The sequence below is a fragment of the Bidens hawaiensis genome, unplaced genomic scaffold, assembly GCF_021521415.1.
Source record: "Bidens hawaiensis isolate Kalapana, Puna unplaced genomic scaffold, B.hawaiensis_p1.1 tig00001369_1, whole genome shotgun sequence".
Taxonomy (NCBI): domain Eukaryota; kingdom Viridiplantae; phylum Streptophyta; class Magnoliopsida; order Asterales; family Asteraceae; genus Bidens; species Bidens hawaiensis.
Genome location: NW_027491077.1, coordinates 2,474,457 through 2,490,849, shown reverse-complemented (window position 1 = coordinate 2,490,849; position 16,393 = coordinate 2,474,457).

Genomic DNA, 16,393 nt, shown 5'->3' with positions numbered 1-16,393 from the left:
ATGATGGGTTTTTATTCTTTCGCTGAAAAATAGTCGTTCATACTTAGTTAGAAGGACACATACTCGTATGTGGTCGGTCCAGCTGATCCATTGGATCTTCAGGATAGTCGTTTACCTGAAGACTTTGACTTGATTGGGGCGATAGAATTTAACATTTTTAACATTTTTAAATGGGAGATGATATAATTTTTCAAGTCTATAACTTCGTAAGAAGTTTCAATACAATGTTTAAAAGAAAATTGATCCAACCGAGGAAAGTGATAGAAAAACTAATTCTGTGTGCTTAACTGGTGAAGTTATTAGGCCTAAAAGACTCTAGAACAGCCATTGTAAGTTATGGTAGCTTTATATGGTGCGTAAAAGTAGAAGTGATACAAACTAAATCTCCTCGATTTAATGTGGAGAATCATTCTGAGTTGTGCATGTCTCCATATACATCTTTCCAAATGATAGGCAGAAAAGTGATTACCCTGTCATACACGAGCCTGTGAGTGTTCTGATTCCCGAGAAGATGGTGTGTCCAGTACCTGCAGTGATCCAGATTCGGGACTTGCAGTCGTCTACTATTTGAAGCTGTGTTAATATCTTTATTTAAAAAAAAAATTGTTGTTAAGCCTTTTTGAAGCTTATGTTATTTCAAATATCAACCAAGAGGCAAGAAAAAGAATGGGAAGAAGACTCTAAAGATCGATGTGCACTTACTGTTTAATCAGACACTACGGGTCGAGGTCAACTCGGGGTGACTTGGGGAAAGCCAAATACGCTTTGAGAATAGATAGGAGGCATCACATTCTCTCATGTGATGTCCATCTAAATTTTGAGCTTAATTGAACCTAATCCGTATCACAGAAACGATGAAAACCATACTAAGTTTTATACCTGCTTACAACCTGTTTCTATATGTCATAATACCGCTGAACATGGATCTATGTGACAGCCACTTAATTAGTATGATTCCTGTTCGGATCTTTTCTAAAACATGCTGGTCCCCGTCTAGACTGAAATTTGATCCCGTTTATTACTAAAATTTTCTTTGCATATTTTGTTTTGTGGTTTAAAACTTGGTTACTTGGTTCTTTGATCGTAAAGTTTAAATCTCTAGCGAAGAATTTTAAAAGACAGTTGCACTTTGATCAAATTTATAAGGTCCTGTTTTGTAAATTAAGTTAGGCGAACTTGTGTTAAGGTAAAGCGGCGAAGTTGTCCATGCTTGGTGTTAAGTGAAAGAAAATAAAAAATCACAAGTACTCCCGAGCACACCCTTGCTACCGAGCACACTTTTGCTCCCGAGCACACTTTTGCTCCCGAGCATGCTTGGTGTTAAGTGAAAGAAAATGAAAAATCACAAGTACTCCCGAGCACACCCTTGCTACCGAGCACACTTTTGCTCCCGAGCACACTTTTGCTCCCGAGCATGCTTGGTGTTAAGTGAAAGAAAATGAAAAACCACAAGTACTCCCAAGCACACCCTTGCTACCGAGCACACTTTTGCTCTCGAGCACACTTTTGCTCCTGAGCATGCTTGGTGTTATGTGAAAGAAAATGAAAAAGTACTAAGTATTCCGAGCACTAAGTAATCCGAGCACACTTTACTTCCGAGCACACTTTGTGCTAGTTGAAAATTGAAAAAACACAAGTGTTTTGATTTCCGGGTACACTTTGTGCTAGGAAAGTGCTTCCGGGTACACTTTGTGCTAGTTAAAAATTGAAAAATACAAGTGTTGTGCTTTCCGAGTAGACTTTACTTCCAAGCACACTTTGTGCTAGTTGAAAATTGAAAAATCACAAGTGTTTTGATTTCCGGGTACACTTTGTGCTAGGAAAGTGCTTCCGGGTACACTTTGTGCTAGTTAAAAATTGAAAAATACAAGTGTTTTGCTTACCGAGTAGACTTTACTTCCGAGCACACTTTGTTTTCTGAGTACACTTTGTTTTCCGAGCACACTTTGCTTCCGAGTACACTTTAGGCGAACTTGTAAAGAGGCGAAGTTGACCATGGTTGACCTTGAGCTAAGTTAATGATAATCTGTTGACCAGCGAAGTTGTCACAGGGGCGAAGTTAAGGTTAACTTCGCCCTTGCATTTTCAAACCTATATAAGGGTCAACCTGGTCAAACCCTCGGCGAACTTATATACACTCCTAACCCTCGGCGTACTTAATCCTTGAATCCGTATTATCTGTTTCCCATCCGTGTTAAAGGTGTGTAGGCTCGGTATTACATGTAATTCGTACTAATGGTGATAATCAAGGGCCGTGGTGATTCGATGTGTGACATTGTTTATGCTAACTTTTAAACAACTGATAAACCAATCTGTTTCTAATGTGTTCGTAACTCAGTAAATCGTCTAGATCTCCATAGTAACATCTTTTCTTGTTTTCAATCACAAATTCACCAAACAACCCAGGATCGGACCTCTGTACTCGCCGTTTCAGATTCAGGCGAAGTTAGGCTTAGGCGAAGTTGTTCTCAACTTCGCCTTATGCATAACTTCGCCTGCTCATGTTTAATTAATTAATTAGCCTGGTTGTTCTCAGGCGAAGTTAGGGTTAAGGCGAAGTTGCACTCAACTTCGCCATATGGTTAACTTCGCCTGCACATAAGATGTTATCATAACTTCGCTCATGGTAACAGGCGAAGTTATGATCTGCTTTGTCAATATTCTATCTTAGACCGTTTTTTGTGCAGATATGGCTGCTGTAGCAGGAGCTGGTGCTGCTGGTGGTGACGAAGGTGGTGACAACAACCGACAGTTCTTTCCGGGTCACAACATGTACATTACTTTGGATCCGGATGCTAGTGGTATCGACGATTATCGCGAGATCATCTCCTTCCTAGTTCGCTCACGTATTTTTTACACTATTACTACAACTCTCCCCATTTCTCTACCGAATATTGAAGATTTCTGGCGAACGGTAGAATATGATTGTAGAGTTGAGCCTCCGGTTATGCGCGCCACAGTGAACAATCAGGAGGTGCAGTTCTCAGCAGATCAAATCAGAGTCGCTTTGCAGTTCGGGACTGAAACTAGAGATGATCCTACAGATTTTTCAGCTCCATTCAGAGATGGTGCATTTTTACGTATGGGCTATTCGGGTCTTTTGGGCGACACTCAAAGGCGAAAGGGATTCTTGCTGGATCAGTGGCGTTTTTTGATGCACGTGATGATTGTGTGCATGTCGGGTTGTAAAGCTGGTACTGACGATATGGGGGCAACGATGCAGTCTGCTATGACAGCCTTGACATACAACAAGCCCTACAGCTTCAGTCAGATGGTGTTTTATGAAATCGATCGTCAGAGACGCGCGGTCGCTCGTGAAAGATTTTTAATGTACCCCAGATTCTTACAGATGATTTTGAATCATGTAGCACCTACGCTACCTCAACGACGTCCCATCCGTTATGTTGAGAGTGTAAGTAAGAGTATCTTTGCGCAATGTAGGTTGTCAAGCGCACGTAGCAAACCAGAGCTTCGTCCGCGGCACACTCCATTGTTTGGTTATTTGGTGAACCCTGCTTATATTGCTCCTTGTGGAGATGAATTTCGGGACCCGGCACCGCAACAGGCTGATGTTCCTCAACCACCACCTTTGGTACAGCAAGCTTTGCCTGCTGATCCTGTTGTAACTCCAGAGGAACAGGTAAATCTTGAAGCTGCTTTTGGTGGCTAAGGTTCTTTGATATGGAGCAGATTGATCCAGCTGCAGAGGTTCAAGCACCAGAAGCTGAGGCATCTGGTGTGAATGTTTCGATGGTAGCTACGTCTGTAGTAGATTCTGAGAGAACCCACTCTGACTCCTCCGCTGACGATATCGCTGAAGCACGACAGATTCTGGTCACACAAGAAAGAATACATGGTAAGAGAAATAAAGACTCAGATGACAGTGAATCTGACTTCGAGGACGAGTTAGACCAGTTGATACGTCGATCAAAGAGGGCCAGAACTGGTGAGGGTTCGGGAGCTGGTGAAAGCTCAAGGGTGGTTCGTTTCTCTCCACCCTCATTATCTGGTATGACCATGGTTCCGGCTTCGATGACTGTAACAGTACCGATCACCTCCAGTGTTCCCGTGGTGACATCATCATCATTTGGTATTCCACCAACCACGTTTCAGTTTTCGGCTCCGGAGATAGTTTCCTTGCCACCTCCTACTCTTACTTCATCGGAGGTTGTTGCAAGATTTGTTGAGTCGACGTTGGTAGCTACTGCGGGGTTATCTGTTACATTACACCCGCGGTTACTGTTCAGCCTGCTTCTGATACTCCAGTCAGTCTGGGAATACCTCCACCTTATGCTTATGACGTTTCTCACATGCGGTTTGATTTTGATGCTACCTTGTCTGATTCTGAAAGGATAGCGGCTCTTAAAAGGGTGGTTGCTGAATAGTTGAGAATAAATCTAATCCAGACACAATCTATCCAGCGCCTTGTAGCAGAAAATCAGATCCAATCGTCCCTCCTTGTTGAACACGGTAAACTTTTTGATGCTCTAAAGCAGTTCTTAGCATCTCAGGGGGAGACGAGCTGCAAGGGCGATGAGTTGAGAACAAAGAAAAGTCATGATAGAGACGATGATCCCAATGCATCGAAAGGTGCAGGTGGTGAGTTGCCAAGAACTGAACAAACTCTTGGGACTTCCACATCTCAGGGGGAGTCAACTGGTACAGCAGGTGGTGAAGATGTTGTGGTTGTGGATGATGAAGAAACGTTGGGTGATGATGATGTGGGTGATGGCAATGTGTTACCTGTTGAGGAGATAGAAAAGATAGGAGAACAGATTATGATTGATAGTGAGATTGAAGAGGGAGAGATTGTGGATGACAGTGTAGAACATGATATTCCAGACGTTGACAAAAGTAATGTGAGTCAAGATATGGATGTGTCAGATGAGTCTGAGTGGGAAGAGCAGTCGAGATGGAAAGAAGGCTATGCTCAGTGGTTTGTAAAGACAAAGAAACCAGCGGTTCCAACCATGTTCAAGAAGAGTTACAATATCAAAGGGCATGCTGAGTCGAAGAAGGGTATTATATGCTGGTTGTATGATGAGCAGTTGAGATTATTTGTGATTAAACGCTTTGATGGGATTCAGTACTTTAAGAGGATGTTGAGATCTCTCAATACCTTGCCTGAGTGTGAGGTGAAGGATTTGGCTAAATTGGGGTTGATTAATAGAAGTGATGATAATATGGCCAGGATTATTGGGAAGATTGTGTGGAAAGAAAGTGTGAAAGAGAAAAAGTTTGAGTTGTTAAAGCCGCAGAAAGGGAGGCTGGTTGAAGATAAGGAAAGAGGAATGCCAGCTGATGGTAAACCTTGGATGGTAATGAAATATAAACCGGTTCGGTGTTTAAACGAAGTACCGATGAAGATAATGCCTAAGGATGTCTTAAAGAATCTCAAGTGGTCGTACGTTGATAGTCAAACAGCTGAAGCGGTTATGGAAGATGAAGACGAACAAGAGATTCTGAGAGTGTATGATCCCATGCACTTGGTAAATTTGTCTCAAGCTGACTTGCAGGTGCTAAATGATAAGAAGATATTCTATATTCCTGCATGGAAAGATGAAGCCAAGAAGTACCAGAGAGTGGTCTCTGTGTGTGTCAGACAGGGCGTTCATGCTTGAAGACGGGTGACACCAGATTTTTGGGATTACTAGACACGAGAATGAAGATAGAGATATGAAGCTACTGCCAAGGGGGAGTCTGTTGGTGCATAATGTCAGTAGTTCAGTATCTAGTGTTTTGTATGTGTCTGTAATCGTGTTAGATTGGTTGTTTTGGTTTTAGATATGGTGTCACACAAGTTCGCCTGATGTAAGCGAACTTGTAGCCAAGCGAAGTTAAGACAACTTCGCCTAGTCTGTTAGGCGAAGTTGTCGAGGCCTATTTATGCCTAACTTCGGCTTGTTTAGAGAGTGGAGTTTTGAAGAAGTTTTGAAGTCAGAACGTGTTTTTGTGATTGGAGATCACGTGTTGAAGTGTTGCAATACAACGTGTTTATTAGTATTGTAACGTGTGTTTGTGTATCGTCTCAACGTATTATATATCTTACACTCGTATCGTATTACGTGGGGATTCCGCACCCTCGTGTTACGAGATACTCCTGTGTAGATCCGGCTGGGAACCTACAATTGTGTTTATTTGTTTGAACAGATATGGCGGGTGACGAACTGGAAGACCCATTTGAACACAAGCACAACATGTGTGCTTTGTTACAAGTTACTGCAGACAATGAGGAGGTGGCTGATATGACAAGATGGCTTCAAAGATCGAATATACGCTTTGCCTTAACAAAGTGCCCGGTGTTGTATAGAAATCATTTGCTGGCACTCAGCCATGTTATATGATGATATAAATGGTAGGCGTATAGAAGCTACCGTGGCAAGGCAGGAAATTCGTATAAATGAAAGATTAATCAGATGCTGCTTGCAATTGCGCGATGATGATCACAATTTGATTCATTTTACAACCGATCATCTGCTGAAGATTTTTGTTCAAACTATGGGATATCAAGGGGACGTAAAGGAAGGAAAATTCCAGAAGGGAATGTTCCCAAACTTATATAGGTTGTTGATTCACCATATCATTCAGGGATTTGCCCTGAGAAAGGGATCTTGGACTCTCATAAGTCGACTTGGAAAATGCAACTGTTGCCATAGTTTATGATCTGCCATTCAATTTTTCAAAGATGATTTTTGAAGGGATGGTCAGCTTATTGAGAAAACCGAATAAAGAAAAATTCCTGGCATATCCTAGATTTCTGCAAATCATTTTTAATCATGAATTACAAGGTTTACCCACAATGGGTACAACACATGTATTGTAGAATCCAAATACATACAAACGGATTGCTAATCTGGCAAGAACAAGTAGATTCAATCCAAATGCTGAGTTTGATTTGTTGCCATGGTTGGTTGACCATGATGCTGAAATTATGCCAGTTCATGAGTTAACCACATATGAGGAAGATGTAGAGGAAGATGATAATGGTTCTGATGATGGAGATGATCATGAAGGGGGAGCTGGAGGAGTTTTTGTTGATGATGCACATGTTCAGGAGGGAGGATCAGCCTTTACCCACACCACCACCAACACCTTTACCAACACCACCAGTCACACCACCTTCAACACCACAACCAGACACACATATACCATACCCACCAACCTCACCACTAATCCAAAGCCCACCTGAAACCTTAAACCAAACACCAGCTCAAACCATTAACCAATCTACATCCCATCCTCTAACCCAAACCCAACCCATTACCCAAGACCTAACCTAGCCAACACATGAACCATATATTCAACAACCACTTCCAACTCACTTACAAACTTTCTCACCCACACCAGCTCAATCACCAACACATTCCCAAACCTCAGACGAACCATTTCAACCTACTTTCAGAATAATTCATTCTAGAACTCTTCCAGTACAAAACATCAACCCATTACCCTTGACTATCCAAAACATCATTGAAAGTCCTAGCCCTCCTACTGACCCAATCCAATCACATCCCGAACCATAAACCCACCCACTGATACAACTCAATCTTTACCTGATCCTTTCTTTGACTCGCCACCAAATACCCCTCCCCGTGGTAATTATGTTTTCAAAAGAAATCTTGATTTGATATGTGAAAATTTGGAGTTGAGAGGATAAAATGCTAGGTTGAGAAAAGAAAATGGTGACTTAAAAGAACAGCTGGCCCAAGCTTTTCTAAAAATTAAAACCCTTGAGGCAGAGGTTGAGAAGACCTCATCTGCCCCAAATAAGGGGGAGAATATATGTGTGGCCACTGTTGCTGAAGAGGATCATGATGAAGAGATGGTGGATGTAGTTGTGGAGAATGTGGCAGATGAGGTTGATGGACTGAAAAGTATCTCAAATGTATATGGAGATAGTGAGAATGAGGAAGATAGTCGTGAAAGAATGATTTTTGAAGAAGACTATGAAGGAGATGAATCTGTAGTAATGAACAGAATTATGATGTGAATAATGAGGTCTTGAATACTTTTCATGGAGACTTTGATGATGATCTGTTGAGGAAAGAAAGAGAGATTGAGGCTGAGATTGAAAATCAAACCACTGATAATGTGGTAACAATAGAATCTATGATGACTGATGTTGTTGCTACTAATGTAGTGATTGAAACTAATGTTGTGGCTACTGATGTCATGGCCACAGATGTGATGACTGATGTTATGATGGATGAGGATGCTGCAATTGAGGAATTAATTCTCAATGAAAGAGAAACTAATGAAGAAGGTTCCAAGAGGGTTGAGCATGACTAGGAAATGGATGATTTATCTTAGGATATTTGTCACACCCCGTTAAGAGAATTGCGGAAGCGTAAAACGGAAATGCAACAGATACAACTGGTATCAAATACATTGTTCATAAAGAAACATTACTAACTAATTTACAATTTATTACATCGTTCTAACATCTTTTACAAACTAGGTGACACAATTTAACCTGTTCTTCAATCACTTTACTTCTAACTCAAATGCCCACGACATCAATCACCAATCGGACACGTAACGCACAGGAAATTACTTCTCATATCTGATTACCTGAAAAGCATGTCAAAACAGGTCAACTACGAATAGTTGGTGAGTTTCATCAGTTTTAACGAAATCAGTTCTGCGCACCATACAGTCACAGTTTGTATGTACGCGCGTACGTAAAAATATGTATTTACGGTTGTATAAATATGTAGAGCCATATCCTTGTGTGTGCATATGCACACATGTAGGTTTATAATATAAATTCGAAATTTCGGTAAAATCGTGATTGTTTGTTCGTACTACCTGTTTCCAATTTCCGTGTTTAACCAACCACTGTGGACCCCCTTTCTCCCACAACGGTTCCACATAAACTTAACCACTGTGGCCCCCCTTCCGCCCACAACGGTTCCGCGTTAACATCAACCACTTTTGTCCCCTTCCACCCATAATGATTCTATGTAAACTCAAACATTATATAGTGTACACGCAAATACTTAGTATATTCTACATATAGTATTTTCTACGGCTAATCACATAGCATGTATATAGACACATATACACATATAGTATTTATCACGTATCACCAAATACTGTGGCTCCCCATCCGCCCACAATACGCATAATCACATTATTTTCTTAACATTCATGTCATAATCAAGTAGTTCGTTTAACAAGTTGCAGCAGAACTTGGCTCATAGGCCATACTCAATTTTAGTTTATAAGTTGCAGCAGACTTGGCTCATAGGCCATACTCAACTTTAGTTTATAAGTTGCAGCACAACTTGGTTCATAGGCCATACTCAACTTTAGTTTGGTAAGTTGCAGCAGAACTTGGCTCATTGGCCATACTCAACTTTAGTTTATAAGTTGCAGCAGAACTTGGCTCATAGGCCATACTCAACTTTAGTTTGTTACTATTGTGGCCCCCCTTATGCCCACAACAGCCCCATAATCATCACAGACCACGTTATCCCTATGGCCATTACAGACAACGTTATCTCCCAAATTAGTTATGTTTAACATTACATAACGTGTTTGTATAAACATGCTGTCACGTGTAGTTTCATTATGTTTTGCAATTCGTATTATCTCCACTCAATATATCAATCAACGATAATAATCATCTTTCATCAGCACGTAGTCAATCATTATGTTTGTAGTGACTTCTCATATATAAATGTTAAGATATTTTATATCATGATCCGTGTTTAGATAAATAACGTGTATAAACATGTTTTCCACCCAAAAAGTTCGTAAAATAGTTTAAAGAGTGGGGTCATGAAACTCACGGTTTTGTAGGCACTCAGTGCGAGATCAGCACGGGGTTCGTTTCCCTTGCTATCACTTAGTCCCTATAGTCCATATTATAATAATATTATTATAATCTCAGTATTAAACTGGGTTGTATAACTTATCTAGGTATAGCTGGTACGCACAGAAAGTGGTAATAGGCTTAGGCTGTGATGTTGTTTAATGTCTAATACTTAAAACTGAACTTGGTTCAGATTCCCGTTTTCCCAGCTGGGCCAAGTTGTTCGTTTACGCGTTCAGAAAACAGTTATGGGAAAATAAGCTTGGGTAAATGTATTGGTTAATAAAATGATTAAGTTATAAAAAAGGATCACATACTGGGGTACCGGATTAGCCTCGGGGTCCGTTTCCGTTTATTCAGTTTGATTTAAGAAGAAACGCGCCCAATCTATCCGGATTGTCCAGGTTTTTCATAAAAAAGTTCGTTTTTACTTAATTTGTCCAAAAATATGATTTTTGATCACTCTTGGTGTTTTGATATTCCCGCAGGTTCGTTAGTCGCGAACTTGCCGGTTTTTATAAAAACTGAATTTGTTTAATCTTTAAATTAGCATAATGAATTAACCATTAATCATTAAATTATGAAAATTTAGCCACTTATCAATTAAAATATTTAGATTTTTATAAAAATATTTCTGGAATTATTTACTGATATAATAATTTTTAAAAATTCATTTTATCAGCTATATTTCGTCTGAAAATCGTCTGTTTATCCCAAACAATTTCCAAAAATTCCACAAAATTTACTGAATACTCAAATCATGTCCCAAAACAACCTATATAAATTCCAGAATGTAAAAATCCTGTTCAATATTCCTTTCGGCCCGAATTCGGCTATAAAAATTCGCATGAACGCATATGTACAAAACACCCTTAGACTTCTCAAAATGATCTTAAAATTCATATGTGATTAAAATACATTAAATCTGAGTTCCCAGAAAAAGTTCATAATTTTTGAAGTATTTTAGCTATTTTTCCCAAATAAACGTCCCAATTCGGTAATAAATTCGCCAAATATTCTCGGATGGTCAAAAAATTACCAAATTTTAACAGGGACTCAATGACATGGTCCCTGATGTCCCTGAAAAATATAAATGTCTAATAATTTTCACATCATAACCTTAACCTCAACAGCCCTTAAACGAGTGTTACGGGTTTACCTTGTCGGTTTTCGATGAGTTTTGCTAGCTTAAACGACTTTCTGGGTCTCGGGTTGCAATCTCAGTGTATCTACATATCATATAGCATCAAACCAGGCATAAATCATCCATGTGACAGCTTTGATAATTAGGGTTTCGGTTTTGGGTTCAAACCGAACTTTCAAACCGTAAAAATGTTATATTCATGTTCTAATCCGCGTTTTTGACCAAAAAAGTATATGTTCCTGGTTTGTAAACATGTTTAACATCAAAACATGTTTTAACTTGATTTTTATGATTTTTGGATGGTTAAACATGTTTAAAACTAATCAAGGATTAATTTTTCATGTTTAAACTATGTTAATTAAGTATGAAATCAATGAAAATTAGAGGGTTTACCTCAAAACTTTGGCTGAACTTGAAGAACACAGCTGAAGAAGGTCTGGTCTTTATGTTTAATGTATAAAATAGGTGGCTTATTCAAGAAGCTTTCAAGGTAATATATTTGGTAGAATAATGTATGGGGTGTGACCGCAAGTATATAAGGCCCATTGGGCCTCTTTTTGGCCCAATGGTGCCTCGGTTTTCGTTCCACACGTAAACGTCGGTCCAAAATTTAATTCGGGTTCGGTTTTTTGCAAGAAAACTAGTTCGAGTGCGAAAACCAGCGCGAAAACGAGTGTTTTTCAGCTTCTTTTTGTAAAATAAGAAAAACGTACTGAATCGTTGTAAAATTCCAAAATATTTTCACGGATTGCTTAGAACATGTCATATAAGTGTTTTATAAATATTTTTCGGCTTAACGGATGCTACAATGCTCGTTTTGATATTAACGATTGCGTTTAAGCTTATAGCGTATCGATAAACGAAACCTTTTTCGTTTAAAGAGTTTTAAACGTATTGGGGCCTAAATATCAATATGTTTGCCTCTATAATATATATATAACTCGTATATAACCCCTCAGTATATATACGGGTAATAATTAGTATCGGTCGGTTACTCGTTTAAGCACTACGAATTAGCCGATTTATCGTTTACTTGTTACGTAATGAATATAGTATACCTTTTTTTGTCACGAATGTCACATCTATCGCATATAGATAGCACCCTGGAATATCCGGACCATAACCAGACCCGTTTGTTTATTCGTTTGTTCGTTACGCAATAAGCGGTTAAACGTTTATTCGAGTTTGTAAGTACTAAGGTGTACTCGGTCCTGCCACGGATATCACATTCTCCCCCAGTTAAGAAATTTCGTTCCCGAAATTCAATATGCCAGATATGCTCTTTTTGGGGAAAATTTTATAATCATTTGTTTCAGAATTCGTTTTTCTGTTTCCGAACACGTTTGATTCCCCGTTGTAGATTCCACTGAATTTTATTCAATGAGATTTTATTGTGTCGCAACCGTTTGATTTTCCCTACTCAGAATTTTCACGAGTCTCTTTATAGAGTTTAGTTGTATAAAAGTTTTCAAATAATACTAATTCTGCCCTGTCAGTAAGACACTCGTTTTGATTCGATATATGAAATATCGGGAGTGAAATAATTTTGTTTAATACGTTATGGGGTTAACTTTCAAGGCAATTTTGTACAGTGCTATATATTTTAGAATCAACTCACCGTTCCTCAACTCAACTAGCAACTTTCAAAATTTGATAACTTCTCGCATTTCTCAGTATAGCCCTCCTGTTAGCCTTAGGCGGCTTTCGGTTTGTTATTAATATTACGAGCTTTATTTATGATTCTCGAAATCGAATCGGATTTTGTATTTTGGATGTTACCAATTTTTTTTTTCAATTTTAATAAGATGGCGAGTTACGTTCTTGCTCGTATAATATAGTATATTACCACTTGTATAATATTATGATGACTGTTAATGTACGAGGATTGAAATTACTAGTCTCACTTTCCTCTATTGTTTGAATAGTTTATTTGATTTGATTGTTTTATAGAGGATTATAGACCGTGCTTAGGCCAATTAGGGATCTAAAATTTCATACACAACTCACCAAGAGTAATATTTTGTTGAGGCGAGTTTTTCAGTTGGATAGTTGTTACAAATCAGAAGAAGGTATTTGGAGTGGATTAGTCAGGGAACTATCATTCAGCTTGAATTGCTTTCTTGGGATGTTTAAGGAACACATATTAATGGTTCTATTTTAGTTTGTTTCCCACTTCCAATGGGGTATCTCGAAATGTTGTAGCATCTCCAAGGATCTTTAGTATTCCCCCAGAACTTATAATAGTGCACACTTTACAACACATGAGCCTATGATTCCTTCATAGATTTTGCTTGCATCTTTATACTAGTACTCAGTTTATCCAAACATCTGGCCTGACTTTTCCTTGTTCATCACTCAGTTATTAAGGCTATAAAAGTTTAAAGTTCAAGTTTCGGTTACGGATTGTATAGTTTTCCTCATCCTTGTTTCATCATTGAGGTACTAGGTTTTGTTCCGTGTACGGGATCACTTATTTATCTAGAAGAGGCAGTATAACAGTTCTATGTCTATATATAACCTTCATTTGAACTCAATTAACTAGTCCATACTGACTATTACACGATGACTCCTCATTTCCACCGGGAGTGCATCGATAGGGAATAGCTAGTTATTTAGGTTAAGAGGGTAGTTTTTCGAGTAATATAGTTAGTATTTATAGTCTTACTTTTTCTGGTTTCTATAGTATACAGAATTGTTATTTTACTAGACGGTATATTTTCCAAGGTAATAACTTGTAGGAACGAAACGTCTATCAGTGTCCGTAATAAATAAACTAAAGTATATTAGGCATTACTAGGAACATACCTGTTACTACATTTGTTCTATCCGGTTTATTCACAATACTTGACCCCTAGTCGAGTTAGACGTCGATGTCGGTCCTTGCCTTTGTCTTCCCGTCGCAATTGGGTTCAATCTAGGGCAGTCTTTCTTGATGTGCTTCACACTACCACACTCATAACAGGCATTACGGTTTATTATGGTTTGGTTTTGGTAGACTGGTTGTTGTCGTGTTGGTTGCGGTTGGGGTAGTTGTGAGTCCTGGAGTTGGGTTGGTGGATTTATAGTATTCATAACGGTTCTCCAATTCGGGCATAGTGTCCCACTTTCCCACATTTGTGACACACATTGGTCCGACATTCACCAACATGATGATAACCACATTTTCCACATCTAGGCAAAGGCCCGTTATACTTATCTTGCTTCACATCGGAACTGATCATAGTGTAATTTTGTATTGCAAGGCGCGCACATTTATTCTGTTGTCTTTCTTGTATTCCCGCTCTATAATTGGTTCGTTTTGTACCAGATGATTCCCCGAGCATTCTTAACGCACCACTTCTAATCAAATCAGAAGTTACAATGCCAGCTTGTAACACAGCATTTTCGAAAGTTACAGGGCCAATTGAATTAACCAAACTCCTGACTTCGGGGGCTAAACCCCAAATGTAGCGTTCAGTACGTTTAGATTCTGGAGTAACTAACCATGGGACAAGACGAGCCAGTTCGTTAAAGCGATGGGTATACTCCAAGTGATCTGCACCCTTCATTTCTAGATTCCAAAGTTCTTGCTCTAATTTCTGAATTTCGTTTATCGGACAAAAGTGTTTTATCATAAAATTTTTAAGTTCTGTCCAAGACATACGATTGGTTGCCTCTTGTCCTCGAATTTGCACAACAGTATTCCACCACGCGTGGTCTACAAATGTGGAAGTAGCAAATTTGACAATACAATCTGGTGGACAGTTAGTGATATTAATGATGGATTCAGTCTTTTCGATCCACTTTATCAGTCCATTTGGTCCTTCAGTACCGCTAAATTCCATAGGTTTACATAGCATGAAGTTCTTAAGTTGATATCCGTGTTGCGGGGGATTTTGATTGTTACAACTATTGTTAAAGTTCGGTGAGAGATTATCATTATTGAAAGTAATATTGGTATTCAACGGGGGAGTATTAGTTGTGATAGTATCAGTATTTATCGGGGGAGCATTTGTGGTTGTATTAGTATTTGTTGGGGGATTAGTATTTGCGGCCGCGTTAGCATTCGGCACTTGATTTGTATTCATAGTTGTATGGATACCAGCAGCGAATTCTGCTGCTATTGTCGGAAGTACTGTTCGTAGTTGTCGAGCGATCATCTCGGCTATATCTGCCTCAGACAACATGTTTACTTTCTTCGGGGCCATTCTATAACAATAACCAGTTATCCAACAATTAACAAAATTCACATACACTAATGATCACAAAAGGAATTACAATAACAAGTAATCAGGTATTTCAATTAACACGTATATATCACGCTGGTTTGTTCTCGAGTCTGAATACTAAGGATAGTATTTTAAATTATCCTAGCAAACGCCAAAGTTTGCTTATATATTAAAAGTTGTCATCTCATGACAAGAAATTTTAACCCAATAGGGGTCAATGTTTGTATTAAAAATGCCCAAATCGTCTTCCATATTAGCATAGCGCACCACCATATGCTTGTATGGAGTATCAGAAGCTATACACGTCAATACCATACTATCCTTATCTATCAAAGCACGCGTTATAACAATTATAAATAGTTCACAACTTATACGACAATTGTTCCTATATGATCACATTATTGGGAAGCTGTGTTTGTTCGGTCTCTCCTGTAGATAGATATTTGCTCATTACGAGTTTAATCAGTACGTTATAATGGGAATGCACGTGTACATTCCACCTGACTTTTGAATGTTTGTTAACTATAATCGTAAAATATATTCTTTCGCCAGGTCATTTAGTTTTCGTAGGCATGTCGGACTTAATAAAAGTAGTAGTTTACTAGTTGGAGGTAAGTAGGTTCCATTCCAGTCGGGGCACATCATCATTTCGTGAGCATGAGATTTCTCTCCTATAATAACCAATTGGAATAGCAAAATATAGGAGAGGTTGGAGGTTGTCTTTCGTAGATGGTTCAAAGAGTTTGCTAGTTAGGGAGGTTCATCAGAGTTAGTTGTACTGGTGATATGTAAAGGAAATTACTATTATTAATATTTCTTTTTGAAATATTATTAGTACATTATATGTACTGGTAGTAACGATTGCTCATATTATAATTGAAAACTCAGTTTTGGTAATTATCATATTTATAATTTGATAAATCGGGCTCATCACTAGGTATTTCCCCTAGAGATGGTGTTTGTTTCTGAACAACAGAATTGGAAGGATGACCGGAAAATAGTTTAGATTAATGTAAAAGGAACCAGTTTATAAGATAAGATTGGATTCAAACTGTGGAGTATTATATATATATATATATATATATATATATATATATATATATATATATATGTCTTTTTGAAATTATTATCTGTAAGTCACACCTCCAACGGTTCGTTCCCGGGCCTTATATATTAAGCCCCTTTTGTGGTTCTGTCACAACACCAGATTTAGTTTAAACTTAT